The 20,480-nt window shown below is 36.3% G+C and overlaps 1 pseudogene; it reads right to left on the reverse strand.

Moving 5' to 3' along the window:
* Positions 1-13,100: 13,100 nt before the first annotated feature.
* LOC101955073 (olfactory receptor 4L1-like) lies at positions 13,101-14,041 on the reverse strand (annotated as a pseudogene).
* Positions 14,042-20,480: the final 6,439 nt, after the last annotated feature.

Genomic DNA, 20,480 nt, shown 5'->3' on the forward strand with positions numbered 1-20,480 from the left:
TGATTGCTGAGTTACTGTTTACTCCTATAAATTTATTTGATGCTTGGGAGGAAAGGTATTAGAAGGGAAGGGAAGAAGTCACTAAAGAGAATGAGAATAAGCAGGTAGAATTCAAGGAAGGGGGAATAAGAAAATTGAAAAGACAAAAGAAGAAAAAAATAGGAAATAAAAAATAAAAAAATTTTAAATAATAATAATAAAAATTAAAATTAAAATTAAAATTAGAAGAAAAAAATTGAAAAAAAAGAAAAAAATTAAAAAACAAGAAAGAAAAATGAAAATGAAAGAAAAAACCCAAATCAAAAAAAAGAGAAAAATCAATCAAACAAACAAAAAAAAACTAATAAATGCAGACTTAGAGTTTGATTAACTTCTCTTCCAGTAGGTGGCGCTGTGCCCACCAGGCCAAGTTTCTCCTGTCAATACGTGGAAACCAATAACTGTGCAGCAGCTCCTCCTCCCAGACTGGGCGAGTCTCCAATCCTGAGTGCCTAGGGCCTCCTCTTGTGTCTAGTCACTTCCCCACTTTTCCTCTAGCCAGGCCCCTCTCACCGGTGCCGCTCACCACAATACTGGCTACAGGCCAGGTCAGCACTGGTGGGAGTGGTAGCTGGGAGTTCCGCGCCATTGGTCCCGCGCCATGTCTGATTCCCTCGGTCTGGCTATGGTGCTCACGGGAGAGCTGGGAGGGGCCCTTAAGGTTTCCCCGATGTGTGGAGAGGGAAGGCTAGGGGATTACACACCTGTAGCCACAGGTTTCAATGAAGTTATCTCCTCCGCCGCAATCTGGTTACGTCAGTTCTCTGCCATGGTGGTATCTCTTGCAACAGTTCCTTTCCCTTTGCCGGGTGACCAATGCAAAGGGTGGGTCCTTACTATCTCTCCCAAGCCCCGTTTCAAACCTGTGGCCACTACCCATGAAGGCTCGGTTGGCATTTACCTCCGTAGGATCAGAAGGGATAACTGGTTGTTTCAGCCTGATGGATTAGTGCTGAGTCACAGCTGTTTGTCTGCGGGAAGCAGGCGAACCGGAGCTTGAATTCAGCCGATCCGGGCTCAGTGTGAGTTCTGAGAGGTCCAGACTGATCGCCCCAGATCCACGTCAGATCAGCATTGCCTAGTGATCCTGAGCAAACAGAATTTAGATTGTTTACGACTCTCTATGCCCGCACAACTGAAGAGGTCAGAGACTTGATCTCTCCGCGCCCACCGCCATGTTGGAATCCAGTTGTGTTTACTCTTGATAACTCCGTAGAAATTCTACTAGAAACAGGTAGGAGGAGAAAATTTTTGGATTCCACTTTTGAAATATTCAAAAGCTAATGAAACCATTCTTTCCACCAGGTATAGCACAGATCTTTAAAATAAAGGCATGAAAATATTTTAAGAATTATCTTAAAGAAAATCAAAGAAATGAGATGATTTACAAAACACACTTTTCTCTTAGCGCAGATTCTGTCTTCTGAAGTGTGCTTGTGTTACATCCATTTATGAGTGGAGATAGCGTCTGCGGAGGTGCTCTCCCTCAGCATGGCCTATATTCACCACCTGAAGCCATCCCTTGGGGAAATTAACCCATTTTATGCTCAGAACACAAGTATGGAAGTAATTACCTGGAAAACTCTTCAGGTTTTTTTTTATAAGAGTGATACCAAGTGTTGCATACTCTTGAAGTCAGAAAAGGGAGATAAGTAAAAAGTCATGCAAATCAGCCCAATGTTAAAAATCAGTGAATATTTTAAAATTTATTCACTGGGACAATAAACATAATAAGTTTCACATTCTATTCAAATTTTATTACCAATTGCCAGAGAGGTCATACTCTGAAAGGTGTGATAGACAGTGCCGTAACACGTCACGATTGTCTGAATTGATAGGGAATCTTGGTTAAATGACCTGATGTAATGTTTATTCTATGATTACATGAGATACTGACTGTTACATATTGTATGTCAATTTATTAAGCTGTTTTCAGGTTTTTATAAAGGACTTTGATATGAGTTCTAAATATATTTATTTTGACTTATTGAATTTAAAACTATATTTATTATAGTACATTGATATATGAGATAGGGCTCATATTTAAGATGTACAATTTGATGAGTGTGGATACATGCATACAGCTGTAAAAAGACCACCACCATCTAAATAGTGACATGTGCCTTATCCCCCAAAGCTCAGTTGTTCTTAGATAATCTCCTTCCTTCCATATATCCTCCCTCACAGGCAACCATCAGTCTACAATCTATCATGTGTTAGGGTTTCATGTAAAAAAAACTGGAGTAGCATGTACTCTTTTAAAAATTTTTTTGCTTGAGTGCTGTGACACATGCCTATAATCTCAATGGCTCAGGAGGCTAATACAGGAGAATTATGAGTTCAAAGCTAGTCTCAGCAAAATTGAGGCCCTAAACAACTCAGTGAGACCCTGTCTGTAAATAAAATGCAAAATAGGACTGGGGATGTGGCTCAGCAGTTGAGTGCCCTGCATTCAATCCTTGGTAACCCCCCATTTTTTCTTTTATTAATCATAATTATTTTTATATTCATAATGATATTTATATCAATAGAACATTCCTTTTTATTGCCAAATATTTCATTGTACTTAAAAGCCATAACTGTTTTCACATTCACATACTGGGGCACATTTGTGTTGTTTCCATTTCAGATTATTACAAATAAACCATCTTTGCTTATCTGTGTACAACTCTGAGTGACTTCAATACCTTCAAAGTTAATGAGATTTGTTTTATTGTTGGGAGCCGGTGACCGCACCCTGAAAATGGCACTGGCCTCCTGCTTCTGATGACTTAGCGGTTAGAGTTGTTAGAAGTAAACAACTCCTTGTAAGGCTGTGGGGCTGGGCTCTGGCCTGCTTCTGCTGCGCTATACCTATTAGACTTTTCCACATGGTGCTAGTTCATTGGCGAGGCTGGATACTTAAGCTAGGGCAGACAGACTGCTCACACTCTTTCCTTTCTTGTTCCTGTTTTCTCATCATGATTCAAAGGTCCTGAGTAAACTGCTGAAAGAAGAATCCTGTGTCGTGCTTCCTTTGCCGGTGAGGGGTCGGCGACAATTGGTGGCCAGAATGGGGAAGAATATTCCTCCAACCCAGGATCCAGAACTTTCAGCAGTCAGGGTGGTGCACTGGTAAGTTCCCAGGTAAAGTGGGAATCCGAAAGCAAATAGCGGGACGCTCCTCTGTAAATAAAGAGAGAGCGGGGAAAAATAATAGAATGGGACGCTCCTCTGTAGATAAAGAGAGAGTGGGGCTTTTGTACTTTCACTTTCTTTATAGCTTTGAAAACATTATGGGTGTTACTTCTTCAAGCCCAATTTTTTTGGCCCTGGATGGGCTGCTACGTTCAAAAGGACTTGGGGTGGAGTAGAGTACTTTGCAGATGTTTTTAAGAGAAGCTGATATAGCAGCTCCTTGGTTTGTTTTTTCAGGGAGTCTTACGATTCCCAGCTGGGACAAATTAGGGAGAGATCTGGATTTCGCTAATGAGCAAGATACTTTAGAGGTGATACTTTATACCACTTTGGAAATTGGTTAGAGAATGTATAGCAGACAGTAAATGTCAGGAAGCTGTGGGTGAGGGTCAGGCCGTTCTTGAACAACTACATGAGGAAAAATCTGAGGGGTCATATAGCGAAGTGGTAGAGAATATTAAGAGTAAGAGTGGTGAAAGGCAAAAAAGGCCTGAAAATAAAAATAGGAGAAGGCTCTATCCAGACCTGACTGAATTAAAAACACCTGAGGACACAAGCAGCTCAGAGAGTTCTGAGGACCTTGATATATTGTTGCAGCAATTACGTAAGATAAAAATGAAAAGGAAAAAAAGGGAGACACAAAGCATGAAAGCCTACCGTGAGAAGGGGGATAAATCTAATTTTGATAAATCTAATTCTGAGGAGGAGGTTGAGAATTTAGAAGAAGATGTAGTGCCTGTTGCACTGCCCCCATATGTGGGGGGAATCCAAACCTCCAGGAGAACTTTTCATACACAAGTTTGGAGAACAGTTAATACAGACATGGGACTAGCATACCCACTTTTTCAGGATGCTAATAGGGGACGATACCATGAGCCTTTAGATTTTAAAATAATTAAAACCTTGGCAGAATCCATTCGCACTTATGGTATAGATGCTGCTTTCACTCTTACTCAGGTAGAGGGGCTTACCAGATTTTGCATGACCCCCTCAGATTGGGCTAGTCTGGTGGGCGCTTGTGTTTCCCCAGGCAAATATTTGGACTGGACAGCATTTGTGCTAGAGGGCGCAGTAGAGCAGGCCACCCAAAATCATGCGGCGGGACGCCCCGCCCAAAATCATGCGGCAGGACGCCCCGCCTGGGATAAGGATATGCTTTTGGGGCAGGGCAGGTTTGCCAATCAACAGACGGGATATCCTCCTGAAGTATATGAGCAGATTAATAACATTTGTATCCGTGCATGGAAGTCACTCCCAAATAGAGGAGAAGTGTCTGGCAATCTGACTAAAATTATACAGGGCCCTACAGAACCTTTCTCAGACTTTGTTGCTAGGATGGTGGATGCTGCGGGAAAAATCTTTGGTGATCGCGATAGAGCCATGCCTTTGATTAAGCAACTTGTTTTTGAGTAATGTACTAAAGAATGTAAGGCAGCTGTTACTCCCTATGTTGGAGGCAGCTTACACTGATTTAGTACATTTACTACAATTAAAGGGTTTGCTTATTTCACCTGATAAAGTACAGACAGGAGATTCTATTGATTATCTTGGTGCTAATATCTCTTGTGAAACTATTACACCTCAAAAGGTAACTCTTAGGACTGATAATTTATATACGTTAAATGATTTTCAGAAATTACTGGGTGACATAAATTGGATTAGGGGTTACTTACATATTCCCAATGTTGAATTAAAACCCTTGTATGAAATTCTTAAAGGTGATTCAGATCTTACTTCTCTTCGACATCTTACTGAGGAAGCCAGGTCAGTGTTGCTTAAAGTGGAAGAGGCTATACAACATGCTAGCCTTTGCAGGCTTCAAGAGGATAAGCCTCTTCAATTATGTGTGCTTGCCACTGTACGGCAACCTACTGGAGTTTTATGGCAAGATGGTCCTTTGTTGTGGATACATCCACGAATATCCCCTGGAAAATCCCTTGAGTATTATCCTGATGCAGTTGCTTCTTTAGCTATGTTAGGGATACAACAAAGTATACAATTTTTTGGTTTTCCTCCAACGTCTGTGATTGTCCCTTATACGTGTCAACAAATTCAAGTTTTGTGTGCTAACCTGGATAATTGGGCTATATTACGATGCTCTTTTCCAGGAGAGATAGATAATCACTATCCTTCACATCCTCTTATTACATTTGTTAAGGAACATCCTATCATTTTTCCTAAAATCACTTCTTCTATGCCTATCCCAGGAGCTGCAAATATCTTTACAGATGGATCTAAAACTGGTATTGGAGCCTATGTGGTAAATGATCAACCTCCTATCCAACATCAGTTTGCTCTTGGCAATCCACAATGGGTGGAGCTGCAAATTGTCATAAAAGTATTTGAACAATGTCCGTTTCCTTTTAATTTGATCTCAGATTCTGTTTATGTAGCTCAAGCTTTAAAGGTATTGGAAGCAGTGGGTCCCATACACACATCAGGAGTAATGTCTTCCCTTTTTCTCCATCTTCAAACATTGATTTGGAATCGCTCCGCCTGTTTTTACCCCTTGCATATTCAAGCCCACACAGGTTTACCAGGTGCTCTTTCTGCTGGCAATGCCCAAGCTGATCTTGCTACTCATCCTTCTTGGGTGTTCCCTATTTCCTCCTTAGATCAAGCTAGAAACTTTCATAGTAAATTTCATATTAATGCACGAGCACTTCAGAAGCGCTTTACTATCTCCCGTTCTGATGCTAGGCAGATTGTATTGGATTGTCCTAATTGTATCATTTTACATCATCCCTCTTCTGTGGGCGTGAATCCTCATGGTTTGTGGCCTTTAACTATATGGCAAATGGATGTCACTCATGTTCCCGACTTTGGCAAACTTAAATATGTCCATGGGTCTGTAGATACTTGTTCTGGCATTATCCATGCTTCTGCTTTGTCTGGTGAAAAGGCTGGAAATGTTATCACGCATTGCTTGGAAGCCTGGGCAGCCTGGGGATTACCACAGACCATTAAGACGGACAATGGTCCAGCGTATACTGGATGACAATTTTCTTCCTTTTGCAACCAGATGGGTATCCAGCTTGTCCATGGTTTACCCTACAATCTACAAGGTCAGGGTATTGTAGAGCGCACTCATAAGACTCTAAAAGAGATGTTAATAAAACAAAAAGGGGGAATTGGCTTAGGCCACACCCCGAAAGAGCGCCTCTTCCTGGCTCTATTCACTATTAATTTTTTGAATCTGGACATCCAAGGGCGCTCTGCTGTGACTAGGCACTGTTCGCCCTCTGCCCCGAACTTTGGGCACGTTAAGTGGAAAGATGTACTTTCTGGACAATAGTATGGGCCTGATCCCGTGCTGGCATGGGCACGAGGTTCTGTCTGTGTTTTCCCACAGGACCGAACGGAATTGTTGTGGGTGCCAGAGCGCCTCCTGCGGAAAGTTCCTCAAGCTCCGTCAGGAAGGAAGAATGAAGATGAACAAGATGAGGTGCTTGATGCTTCACCTGATGGTGATCGGACATGAGGTCGTCTGGACTGCAGAATGACTCCTCTGGGCGGTGGTAAAGACGTGGCCATATCCATTGCCCGTTACTTCTCAGGCTGGTGTACTTCCATTTTTTCTTCACTACTAATGGCTCTGCTACCATGGATTGACCGACCTTGTCTATGGATACTGTAGCAGCTATTGATAACTTTTCTACTGTTTCATTATTTGACACATTGTGTTTCTCTGTACATGTTAATTACTCTGATTCCATACCTTGTATTATGTTAACCAATCAATCTTTGGGCTGGTTTGATAGTGATGGTTCTCGGGGCTCAAATGGTAATGCTACTGTAATCAATGGTGTTTTTCCTGCTAAGGTATTGAGAGCCAATACTTTTATTCCTCAACAACCGGCATTTTTGCCCCATTGCAAAGCCATAAAAACCAGTTCACCAGCTTGGACTGGATGTCAGGGCTCATTGACCCCTTCAGTTTATTAATTCTAACAAAACCTTTACCTTTTCTTTAACAACCACCCACAAGAATGTTATTGATGATGATAATTTGCCTGTATTATTGCAAAGAAACAAAAGAGACTTTGGTATAACTGCAGCCATTGTGGCAGCCGTTGCAGCTTCTGCTGTTGCGGCGGCCACTGCCGCCGTGGCTCTCGCTACTGCTGTGCTTACTGCAGATGCTGTGAACAAGCTTGCAGGTACTGCTGCAACAGCCATGGAGACTCAGACTATGATGAATTAACATCTACATTGTGACATTGTGCTTCTCAACCAGCGGGTAGATCTACTACAAGACCAAGTGGACATTTTGAGTCATGTACTCACTCATGGGTGTTTATTGCCCATGGATGGACTACAAGATGCGAATCCATATTGTTCCCGTGAAAGATGTAATATCATGGTTGTTTAAGTCTTTTAGTTTCTTGAAGCAATGGGCAGGCATGGGTGCGTTGGCTGTGGTCCTGGTACTTGCCATTGGATTGTGCCTGTGGTGTCTGGTTCGTATGCGCAAGCGGCAGCAGGTGCAGAATCTTATGCTTGTACAAGCCTTTGTGGCTTTAGAGGCAGGACAGTCCCCTCAAGCATGGCTCACCATGCTCAAGCGAACGATACAGCACAGGGTGCGAGGCAAGGCACTGCACTTGGGAGCTCTAGGTTTGAGTCCCAAGAAAAGCATGTCCTATTGCATGTGGGTTTGATGTCGACGCCCCACCTCCATGAAAAAGGCATCGGTCGGAATGGTGACTCGCATGGGGAAGGGCCCCCTCAGGAGTATGCCATTATTTACGGCCACTTTTGCACAATGGAGATAGGACCTCTACTTTTACCTGTTGTTTGTAAAACAGAAAGGGGGAACTGTTGGGAGCCGGCGACCACACCCTGAAAATGGCACTGGCCTCCTGCTTCTGATGACTTAGCGGTTAGAGTTGTTAGAAGTAAACAACTCCTTGTAAGGCTGTGGGGCTGGGCTCTGGCCTGCTTCCGCTGCGCTGTACCTATTAGACTTTTCCACGTGGTGCTAGTTCATTGGCGAGGCTGGGTACTTAAGCTAGGGCAGACCGACTGCTCGCGCTCTTTCCTTGCTTGTTCCTGTTTTCTCATCATGATTCAAAGGTCCTGAGTAAACTGCTGAAAGAAGAATCCTGTGTCGTGTTTCCTTTGCCGGCGAGGGGTCGTGACATTTTATGGCCAAGAATATTATCTAACTTGGCAAGTGTTTGTGCATTTCAAAATGGTGTATTCTGAAAAAGCAGCACTCTTAGGTTGTTGGTAGGACTGCAAATTAGAACAACCACCTTGGAAAACAGTATGGAAATTCCTCTAAAGACTACAAATGAAACCACCACATGACCGAGTTGTTCCAATCCTCAATATTTATCTCACAACTAAAATCAGCATATTATAGTGATATAGATTCATCCATGTTTATAGCAGTAAAATTCCCACTAACCAATTCATGGAAACAGTCAAGGTGCCTGTCCAATAAATGGATTTTAAAATGTGTATATATATATATATATATATATATATATATATATATATAAATGTGTATATATATATATATATATATACACACACACACACAATGGAGTTTTACTTAATTATAAAGAATAATAAAATTATGCCATTTGCATGTAAATGGATACCAGTGAAGAATATTAAGTAAAATAAGCAAGACTCAGAAATTCTAGGAATCACTGAGAAGGATACATCTTGGGGGGTTCTATTGCCACATGTGAATAATCTGAATCTACTCATTATAAAATATTACGTATTTCATATAAAATATTATGAACATTATAAAACGTTATATAAAACCTTATAAAACATTATCTGAACTCTGACTCTACAAATTCTATTATTTATCACCATAAAAATATCAAGGAAAAATTGAGAAATTGTTAAAGATTAATACATAATAAAGAGACATGATGATGCAGTACAATTTGTGGTTCCAGAGGTTTTACCTTGTTTAAAAGACACTATTTAGTTTGTGTTTAATAAAATTGAATGATTCTATTGATTAGCTATTCATAAAATAGCACTGTGAATTTCTGATTTGGAAATTATGCTGTCTTAGGAAATGCACCGAACTTGTCAGTAGTAAAATAGCATTGAGTCTTTACCTTACTCTCAAGTTTGCAAACAATTATTATATGTGTCTACTTATAAAATACATGTATTACATATGAGATTACGTATATGCATATATAAATATGCATATATGTATATCAGTCAGTGTTCTATGGAGAAACAGAACAAAAATGATGTGAGTGTATATCTTTTAGAATACTGACTGGTGGAAAATCTGGCTCTGCAATTGAAAGTGGGTAATAATCTGTAGCTGTTAGTGAAATTAATTATTTTCTTTCCTGGGTGTTTATACTACAGAAATTTTTACACAGGTTTACATGCAGAGAGGATATAAAGATATTAATCATGAAAATGCTTGTATTATTAGGAAATTGAAGGTACCTTAATTATTAATTAAGGCACAGTTGATTAAATTGAATTTGATTTATAGGATGAAAAAATAACAACACTTTGATCAATGAATTCTCTCTAGAATTACCATATTGATGGGTTTGAGAAGAAAGAAAAATAAATTGTACATATGCAAGTTAAATCACTACATTGGTAAGAATTATTTGAGGGACAATAGTAAACAATTTTCAAGTAAATGATAATATAAATATAAGAATAAATATAAAAGTAAAATATCAAATTCTAGTGCATTTAACTGAGGGTCAATTATGATCTTAGCCTTTTATATACATGTTCAAGAGGTCATGGATGGTCTATTTATTCCAAATTTAGGGTTTCTGTAGGCAATTTTATCAGCTTTCCTAATCCTGTTTTTTCATTGTATAAATGCCAGGAATCCATGGGGGCTACTTGAGTTTTTCTTTGTCCAGGGGACGAATACTAAAGTAATGTTCCTACTTGTTTTTAGAAAGGTGCATGATGTAAATCTGTACACAAACATGAATGAATGATAAGAAAAAAGGTGCAATGTCACCTTCATTAACTGTAATTTCTGTTAAGGAAAAAATGCATTCTTATATCATTGGATAACAATTGATATCTGCTTCTGTTCAGTCATAAAAACAGAACAACTTGTTTGCCCTGTTGCAAAATAATCTTTTGGCTTGTTAGGATTCTCCCAAATGTAAATGTTTATGTCCATGCCTGTGGGCTCAGAAGAATTCACATAAACTTGACTCTCTTTACTCATCTATAGAATTGAGCTGAAAGATCCTTGATTTAAAGTACAGAAATTCAGTTTTTCTCTCTATTCAGTATCTACTAACTTTCTAAATATAGTTAATGAGCCAAATTTTCAATCACAATACTTATTATATTAAAAAATCAATTTACTAATGCATAGATGAAACAGATTCCAATGAAAATAATTTTTCTCTCAATAAAACTATATATATTATAGAAATACAACAATGGGACATTTTTTAAAACTTTAAACGTGTGATATAAAAATATTTAAAAAGCTACAAGGAACCTCCATTTCAGACCAACCTATTCTGACAGGTAATTTATGTGGGTTTTCCACAAAACCCTTCATCTCCATGGCTGTTGTTTAGAAGGTTGTATGGAGCTAGTGTGTTGGGTCCTCAGTCTGTTCATGGCTGATTTCATCTCCTGATTCCTCAGTGTGTAAATAATTGGGTTCAGTAAGGATGTAATAATTGAATAAAACACAGAAAGAAATTTATCCACTGAAAGACTACTGAACGGCCAAGTGTAAATGAAGATGCAGGGCCCAAAGAACAAAGTGACCACAGTGATGTGAGCAGACAGTGTGGACAGAGCTCTGGAGAGCCCACCTGAGGATCTATGTCTCACAGTTACCAGAATGACAGTGTAGGAGATGAGCAAGAGTGTGAAGCAGATGAAGGACAAGAGGCCACTGTCAGCAATTACCAGCAACTCCAGAACATAGGTCTCAGTGCAGGCAAGCTTTATTATCAGGGGAAGGTCACAAAATATGTCATCCACTATATTGGGGCCGCAGAAGGGCATCTGTTGCTGGGAAAGAACATTTATAAACAAAACTTTGAAAGTAAATAGAAGGCAACATTCGAATAAATATGAGGATATAAATAGTGAACAATAGCTGTCTAATAAAAGATACTAGGAGGAAACTAAACAGACAGCAAAGTCAAAAGTTATTTGTAGTATATAAAATCAATAAAACCCCTGCTTTCAAAAATAACTTTCTATGATGGTGGACATGCTCTATACCTGTAAGATCTGGTAACAAGTATTTACATGCGGATGTTGGACATTAGACCAATGTATGTGAAGAGCTAAATTTTCAGTTTCTAAGAAAAAATAAAATTATTTTTTATGCTTACCTGTCTATATATATTAATAGCTACTTTATTTTACTGTTCAGATCTATATCATTCCAATCAATAAGAAAAGTAAAGAAATCCCACTTAAGTGAATGAAGATCATGAAAAAGCAAGAAATTGAAGTTTACAGCTAATGGATATGAGAAGGAGGCTCCAAAATTCCTGGGAATCTGAAAAAGCAATAAAGCAACAACTATTAGATTATATAGAAAACAAAATTTAGAATACTGACTGGTGGAAATTCTGTCTCTGCAGCTGAAAGTAGGTAATAATCTGTAGCTGTTAGTGAAATTAATTATTTTTTTCCCTGGGTGTTTATACTACAGAAATTTTTACACAAATTTACATGCAGAGAGGGTATAAAGATATTAATCATGAAAATGTTTGTATTATTAGGAAATTGAAGGTACCTTAGTTATTAATTAAGTCACTGTTGGTTAAATTGAGTTTGATTTATATTATGAAAAAAATAACAACACTTTGAATCAATGAATTATCTCTAGAATTACCAGATTGATGGTTTTGAGAAGAAAGAAAACTTAATGGCACTTAATGCAAGTTAAATCACTACATTGGAATAACAAGTAATAATTTGAAGGACAATAGTAAACAACTTTCAGGGGAATGATAATATAAACATAAGAGAATTAATTTAGGAAGAACAAAGTAAAATATCAAATTCTAGTGCATTTAGCTGAGGGTCAATTATGATCTTAGCCTTTTATATACATGTTCAAGAGGTCATGGATGGTCTATTTATTCCAAATTTAGGGGTTCTTTAGGCAATTTTATCAGCTTTCCTAATCCTGTTTTTTCATGGTATAAATGCCAGGAATCCATGGGGGCTACTTGAGTTTTTCTTTGTTCAGGAGACGAACACTAAATTAATGCCTACTTGTTTTGAGAAAGGTGCATGATGTAAATCTGTACACAAACATGAATGAAAGATAAGACAAAAGGTGCAATGTCACCCTCATTAGCTGTAATTTCTGTTAAGGAAAAAAATGCATTCTTATATTAGTGGATAAAAAATTGATATCTGTTTCTGTTCTGTCATAAAAACAAAAAAACTTGTTTGCCCTTCTGCAAAATAATCTTTTCACTTGTTAGGATCCCCCGAAATGTAAATGTTTATGTCCACGCCTGTGAGCTCAGAAGAATTCACATAAACTTGACTCTCTTTCCTCATCTATAGAATTGAGCTGAAAGATCCTTGATTTAAAGTATAGAAATTTAGTTTTTCTCTCTTTTCAGTAACTACTAAATTTCTAAATATAGTTAATGAGCCAAATTTTCAACCACAATACTTATTATATTAAAAAATCAATTTACTAATGCATATCTGTAATGAATTTCAAAGAATATAATATTTCTTTCAATAAAACTACATCTAACATAGAAATACAACAATGGGACATCTTGTAAAACTTTAAATGTATGATATAAAGATATTTAAAAAGCTACAAGGAACCTCCATTTCAGGCCAACCTATTCTGACATGTAATTTATGTGGCTTTTCTTCAAACCCTTCATCTCCATGGCTGTTGTTTAGAAGGTGTGTATGGAGCTAGTGTGTTGGGTCCTCAGTCTGTTCATGGCTGATTTCATCTCCTGATTCCTCAGGATGTCAACAATGGGGTTCAGTAAGGATGTAATGATTGAATAAAACACAGAAAGATATCTATCCACTGAAAGACTACTGAACGGCCAAGTGTAAATAAAGATATAGGGCTCAAAGAACAGAGTGACCACAGTAATGTGAGCAGACAGTGTGGACAAGGATTTAGAGAGCCCACCCGAGGATCCATGTCTCACAGTCACCAGAATGACAGTGTAGGAGATGAGCAAGAGTATGAAGCAGATGAAGGACAGGAGGCCACTGTCAGCAATTACCAGCAACTCCAGAACATAGGTCCCAGTGCAGGCAAGCTTTATTACCAGTGGAAGGTCACAAAATATGTCCTCCACTATATTGGGGGTGCAGAAGGGCAGGGTGACAGTGAAGACCATCTGGCTCATGGTGTGCACCAAGCCAACAGTCCAGGACAGCGGCACAGAGCCCACCAGCACCCTGTGGCTCATGATGGCTGTGTAGTGAAGAGGCTTGCAGATGGTGATGTACCGATCAACTGCCATAACTATGAGAAGAGTCATCTCACTGCACCCCAAGAAATGGAGGAAAACATCTGAGCCATACAGCCCCACAAGGAAGTAGATTTCTTCTCCCTGAGGAAATCTGCCACCATCTTAGGGGTCGTGATGGTGGAAAGAGACATGTCCAGAAAGGAGAGGTTTCCAAGGGGGAAGTACATTGGTGTGGAAAGAAGGTGAGAGTCACAGGTCACAGTGATCACAACGAGAAGGTTTCCTGCCATGATTGCTGCATAGGCCACCAAAAATATGCAAAAGAAGAAAATTTCCAGTTCCTGAGTGCTGGTGAGCCCTAAGTAAACAAACTCAGGTATTGTAGAGCTGTTCTTCATATTCATACAGAAGTTTTCAGAAAGCCTTTAACATGAAAATCATCTGAAAAAACACATGATATTTTAATCAGGGATATTTTTCAGGATATAGATATTTAAGCAGTAAATGTTGGTTTCTATAGGAAGAGAGAAAATGAATATTTACAGAAAAATCATGTTAATTAATACAAGTGCTATTATCATTATTGCATGTTTTTCAGCCAAAGAGGCACAGAATATGAGATATCTATTTTAAAATTTCATACATCTTGTTTGCATACATAGATTGTATCTAGATACAATTGTTGCTACTATTATGAGTTCATGCATTTATGCTATTGTGTTCAATTTGTTTGATGAGGAAAAGGAATCAAATGACTAATGGTCAAATAAGTGATTTTAAGTGGGCTAGAGCATAATCATTGAGCTTTTTGAAACCCAAGTGTGCACTTTTTCCCTCTGTCTAATATATTCAGATGGGTACATGTGAATTGAGTTACAAACCCAACTCAGCAAATCAGTTCAATGTACTTTCTTCTATTGGTGATGTTATGTTCCCTCCTGTCTTTCATTGTACAAATATAGACCAATAATTTTACTTATTTCTGAAGACTTAAACTGAGTTATCTGTCATATGCACTTGCTCCTCTAAATAATTATACTCCCCTCCTAGAAAGTTTCTGCATAGTAACATTAGTGTTTTTCAGTATTCAGGTCTGTTTTTTGTTATCTTATGGAGCAGGTTGTGATTACTGCTTTGTTGTGAGCAAAAGTCCTGACCTCTCCTTCCAGTTATCTTGCTTATTTTCATGAATCTGTTGTACTTGAATCCTGGCTAGGATTTGTCCTATTTGTCCGTTTGTATTCTCTGTGCAGACAATCTCATAACTACCACCAAGCATTTTCCAAGTAGTGTTTGCTTTTTTTCCCTCCTAAACACTGACCTTCTCTTCTCTGCAGCCAGTACTGTACCGTGATGTTTCACACCTGAGCAGACTGTCTCTGGACTAATACACTGGCTCTTTAATCCTGACATTTGGATTCTATTTTCCCACAGCAATGTGATATTGTCAACTCACTTTTATCTTAGTTTTTAATTAATTTATCTTAATTGTAATTTTTGGATCTTTTGGTCTCTGCTTTCTTTTCTGTTCCTTCTTCTTTCTTTAGAATTACTACTGATACCACCTACAGAGATAAAAAAAGCAAACACACATACAAACACAGGTATAAAGGCACATACTTGTACCATGTCCTGATTCTGAAGCACCAGAACAGAAGCCAGAAATTTATTATGACTTTTGACTTAGTAGTTCATCAAATATTCAGAAAACATTGTTTAGCTTACATTTTTGGAATGAATAATATCTGCAGAAATAGTACTTAAATCTCAGTCTGGGCCACAGTATTTACAAGGGAAATATACCTTTAACTCTTTTGGACATTGATTATTTTTTTCTGTAAAATTAGTCTAATTCGCACTCTTTAAATGAAGACTTCTAAGAAGGTATAAAGCTAACATATTGAGCATCTTTGTGTATTTCATTGACTATATATAAGTATGTGCACTGATGAGATTCTATTCTTTAGAAATAATTTCTTTATTTTGGTAATTATAAGAAAATTCAACCCAAAAGAGACCACAGAAGCACTTCACAACAGACAATGTGTAAGGAATAGTGAGCTTTGATTAAAATATTGTGCTCTATTTAATGCCATTGACATAATTGCCTCCTTGTCAATTTTATCAAGAATCATATTCATCATTAGCCCTCTCACACAATAATTGAGTCTACATATCAATCTTGACATTATTTTTGAAACTATATAGCCCTCAATCTCAAAAAAATGACAGGTAAAAATCTGGAGACAACACACAAAAATAGCTTTTTAATTTACTATGAAAAACTGGAAAATTAAGAAAATAAAACAGTACCCATTACTCTAGGTTTTTAAAACTTTTAATAATCATATTTGCACATTTTATAAGCAAAAACTTTATAAATAATTATGAAGCATGTTTAAAAAGCATATTTAAAAATCTTCAGATCTCATATTCACCTGTCTTTAAGTAGACTGAAATCCTTCATTATTTATCATGAAAATTTGTGCATATTATCAGAGATGAGATATTTTCAAAAGTATAAGCATCTTTCACTCATAGATAAAATTAAAATAGAAAAAAAACAAAATACAAAAACATGCCTTCCTAACTAAAGCCACTGCTAAACCTAAAATGGAAAATTTAAAGTTTTGAGTAGTATGTGTTATACAAACATCAGTAAACTAAAAAGGTGTGAAATGCATAAAATTGGATCAGAAAATGTTTGGCTTTGCTCTGGTAGAAACTACATCTGAGAATGGGGTAAATGGCCTATTATGGTGGGACTGAAGGGGGAAGCTCATTCAATGCCTTTCACATGGGTAAAAAATGAACAATTGACTCATTGTTTTCAACTATAATCTCTTTCTTACAAAACAAAATTCATGGGGTTTCCAGTGCTGTTTGCCTGTGTTCAGTAGTCAGTATGTTTCCACAGAAGCACTTATGTAGAAAAGTTAGTGTATATGGAAATGTGTAAAACACAAGTTTTTTATTAGAATATGTATTATATGTTTTCTATTCATCATGTGGTTTTGCTATGTCACCTTTTCATGAAATTGTTAAGTTATAAACAAATAAGATAATACAAAGGTAATATTCATTTAATACTAATAAAATTTGGGGAAAGTGAAAAGTCAAAAATACTGAGAAAATGATCACTATCAATGTTTTTTCCTTATTAAATTAATACACTTGTGTATTTAATAGAAGAAGCTCCATATTACAAGTGCAAAAAGGCTTCATTTTCAAATATTGATAGAGTTAATAAGTTAATAGTAAGAAGATAACTGTTTTAAAATGAATATATTAGCAGTAGAATTAGACATTTGTATTTATGAAGATATTATATGACCAATCAAGAAAAGAGGTGTAGACATGAGAAAATTTAAAAAAAAAAAGATTTGATACATGTTACCTCACATGTATCTATAACTGTTTTTGAAATTAAAATAAATAATGAAGGAAACTAAAAACACAGATAAGTAAATTACTATTAGAGCAAAATGAGTTAATAATTGTCAATTTTCTTGAGATATTATTAGATAAAATGTTAGATTTATTATAGATGGTAACTAAGCCAAGAATTAACTTAATTTACCATTATTTAGCATGTTTTAAATTATTTTCTCCTTTTGTCTCCTGTAGATTAAACTAATGCATGTTTATATTCTGAAAATTAAAACTAAGACTATAAAAATGGCCCCAAGGATTGGGAGGCTATTTCTCAGAGAGAGTGTAGAGGCTTTTAAATTCCTGTTGCAACCAGATACATTCATTCAAATACTAGTGGATCTAACTTTCCTTTTACTTTTTCCCTCATGATCAGAATAATATGGTTTTCATTCAGTTGCAAGCTCTAGGTAAAATATCTCCTCTTTTACTAAAGCCCATAATTGTAAGGTGCTATCAGCACTGCTATTAAACCTACCAATTATTCTGAGGAGTCACTCCTTCAAAGACACGTAGACACAAAGAAATTCTGAAGAAATATTGGCTATCTTGTTTTTAACTCCAAGAAAATACATGGCAATTGTTTGCAGCTTAAAAATGTTTTTAAGAAGGAGACAGAAAAGATGTACATAAAAAGGCAGACTGGTGACCCACCCCCAGGGGAAAATATGAAAATAAACATGTTGGTTTTCCCTTGAGTTCAGAGCAGGGACTTCTTTCTTATTATTTAAGGGGATCATGAAGTCACCAAGTTTATGAATCATGTGAACTTTCTCTAGAAAGTGCTTTCTCTGGAAAGCACTAATTGAAGTTGTTTGATTAATGTACCTTTGGCACATTCACAGAAAATAAACCTGTCATAGATGAGGGACTTGAGGAAATATAATTTTCTTAGTTTTATTTCATAATATGAAGAGTAATAATCAGTATGATAATTGAATGCTTTATCCAAGTAAAATTAAAATAAAATCTACACTGAGTAAGTCTTAGAAAAAACTCACAAACAATTGACCATTTTTTAAAATAATTTTTTAATTGTAGGTGGACATAACTTCAATTACTTATTTATTTTTATGTGGTACTGAGGATCAAAAACAGTGCCTCATGCATGCTAAGCAAGCTCTCTAAAATTGAGCCACACTCCCAGCTCTAAACATTTTTTAACATGAAGGAAAATCTCCTTTTACCATGCAAGATATTTGAGGGTGGGTAGAAGTTCATAATCCTAAATAACTTTCATTGGCTGACCCTTATATATTATTGATAATCAAAAAATTAATAGATGTCAGCAGTGAATCATTCCAAAAGTTTGTAAATTTCATAAGTTCTTAACAATTATGCCAAATTTCATAATGCCTTGACAACATTAGAAGAATATCATGGAAGTGACTCTAGTATAACTTTATCATACAACTAAGTAATTAACAGATAAAATTCAAAAGGCTATCAATACGTGCTACAAGATGATTTCATTTGTTAAATAAATTTTCTATTTATTTTTATATATAATCCCACTCTAATTCTCCAATAATTATAGCTTTCTGGAAAATAATAGAAAGAAATTAAGGTGGAAAACATATTTACAAAAATGCATTCCACGTTTAATTTTAAAACTCAGAGCAGACCCTGCTAACAAATTTCTCACTTTGGTGAAGCCTCAGATTTTTATTGATAACTAATTGGTACACAAAAATGTATTCATTTATGGGACACCATGAATGTATTAATACATATATACATTGTGTATTGTTCAAATCAGGATAACCTATATTTTCTCCTCAAACAATTACCATTTACCTGTGGTGAAAACATTAATATTCTTTTATTATAGCTTTAGAAATGTATTCTACATTTTTGCTATGCCTACTCACTCTAGTATACAATATCACATCAGAACTTATGTTTCTTATTTAACTGTAACTTTGTACCAGTTGGCCAAACTTTCCCCATTTCTCCATTCCTGCAACTTCCCCAGACCTTGTTAAGCAACATTCTTAACTCCACTTCTATGAAATCAACATTTTTTAAATTAATATATGAATGAGATCATGCAGTATGTTTTTTTTTTTCTGTCACTGGCTTATTTGCTTAACCTAATATCTTCCAGTACTATTCCTGTTGTGGCAAATCAGAATTTACATTATTTTTATGGCTGATTAGTATTACATTGTGTATGTCTTCTACCTTCTTTTTATTCATTCTTTCATTAATGGGCACTTAATTTGATTCCATGTCTTTTGTACTATAAATAGTGCTTTCATGAGCATGGGAGCACAGTTGTCTTGTAATATATTTATTTCATTTCCTTTGGATATATACCAGCTAGGAGGAACCCTGGATCATATAACAGTTTAATTTTTTAATGTTTTGAGGAAACTCCACATTGTTTTCCTTATGGATGTGCCCATGAACTATGTGGAAATGTTCCCAGTTCTCCACATCTTCACCAGAATCTATTATTATCTTTTGCCTTTTTGATAATAGCCATTCTTACTGAAATGAATGGGTATCTCACTTGACTTGAACTATTTGTATAATAAATATTATATAACTTCAATAAAAAATTAGAAAAGACATACAAAATGGAAACATATCTTGTTTTCATGCATTGGAAGAATCAATATTGTTAAAATGTCCATACTATTCTAAGCAATCTACAGGTTCATTAGAACTCTTTATCAAAATATCAATGGAATCCTTCACAAAACTAGAAAAATGATCCTAAAATGCATTTGGAACCCCAATAATTCTACATAGGCAAACACAATGTTGAGAAAAATGACCAAATTTAGATATCACAAAAAAATAATTGACTTTAAAATATATTATTACCCCTTAGTAATTCAAATAGCATGATTTGCACATAAAAATAGATACATAAACCAATGGTTCAAAATTAAGAAACTAAAAGTAAACACATACACCCACAGCCATCTAGTCTTTGACAAAGGTGTTCAAACACATTGGCAAAAGGACAGTCTCTTCAATTAACAATGGTGTGAAGACTGTATATCCCTTTGCCAAAGAATAAAACTAGACACTGTCTTTCATCATTATATAAGTGAAAATTGGTCAAAGCATTAAATGTAGGACCTAAATCTAAGACAGTAAATGAGGAAGAAAAAAAATGGGAAATGCTTCAAGACATTGAAATGAATAGAAATATTTTGAATAAGATCTCCAAAGTATAAGAAAAAAAGCAAAAGTACACTGATGAACCTAATCTAATTCCAATTTAAGATTGGGAGCCATTACATCACAAAGTCATGAGAAGTTAATTTATGTTTTACTATAAATTACTGAGATTTCTAAATTTATTTGAAATTCTTTCCCATGCTGTAAACTCACTCATGCCTGGGATTCCCTGACCAGATAACAACTCTCTCTGAAACCTCAGCAGTGCCCCATAAA

This window comes from Ictidomys tridecemlineatus, chromosome 5 (genome assembly GCF_052094955.1).
Source record: "Ictidomys tridecemlineatus isolate mIctTri1 chromosome 5, mIctTri1.hap1, whole genome shotgun sequence".
Classification (NCBI taxonomy): Eukaryota; Metazoa; Chordata; class Mammalia; order Rodentia; family Sciuridae; genus Ictidomys; species Ictidomys tridecemlineatus.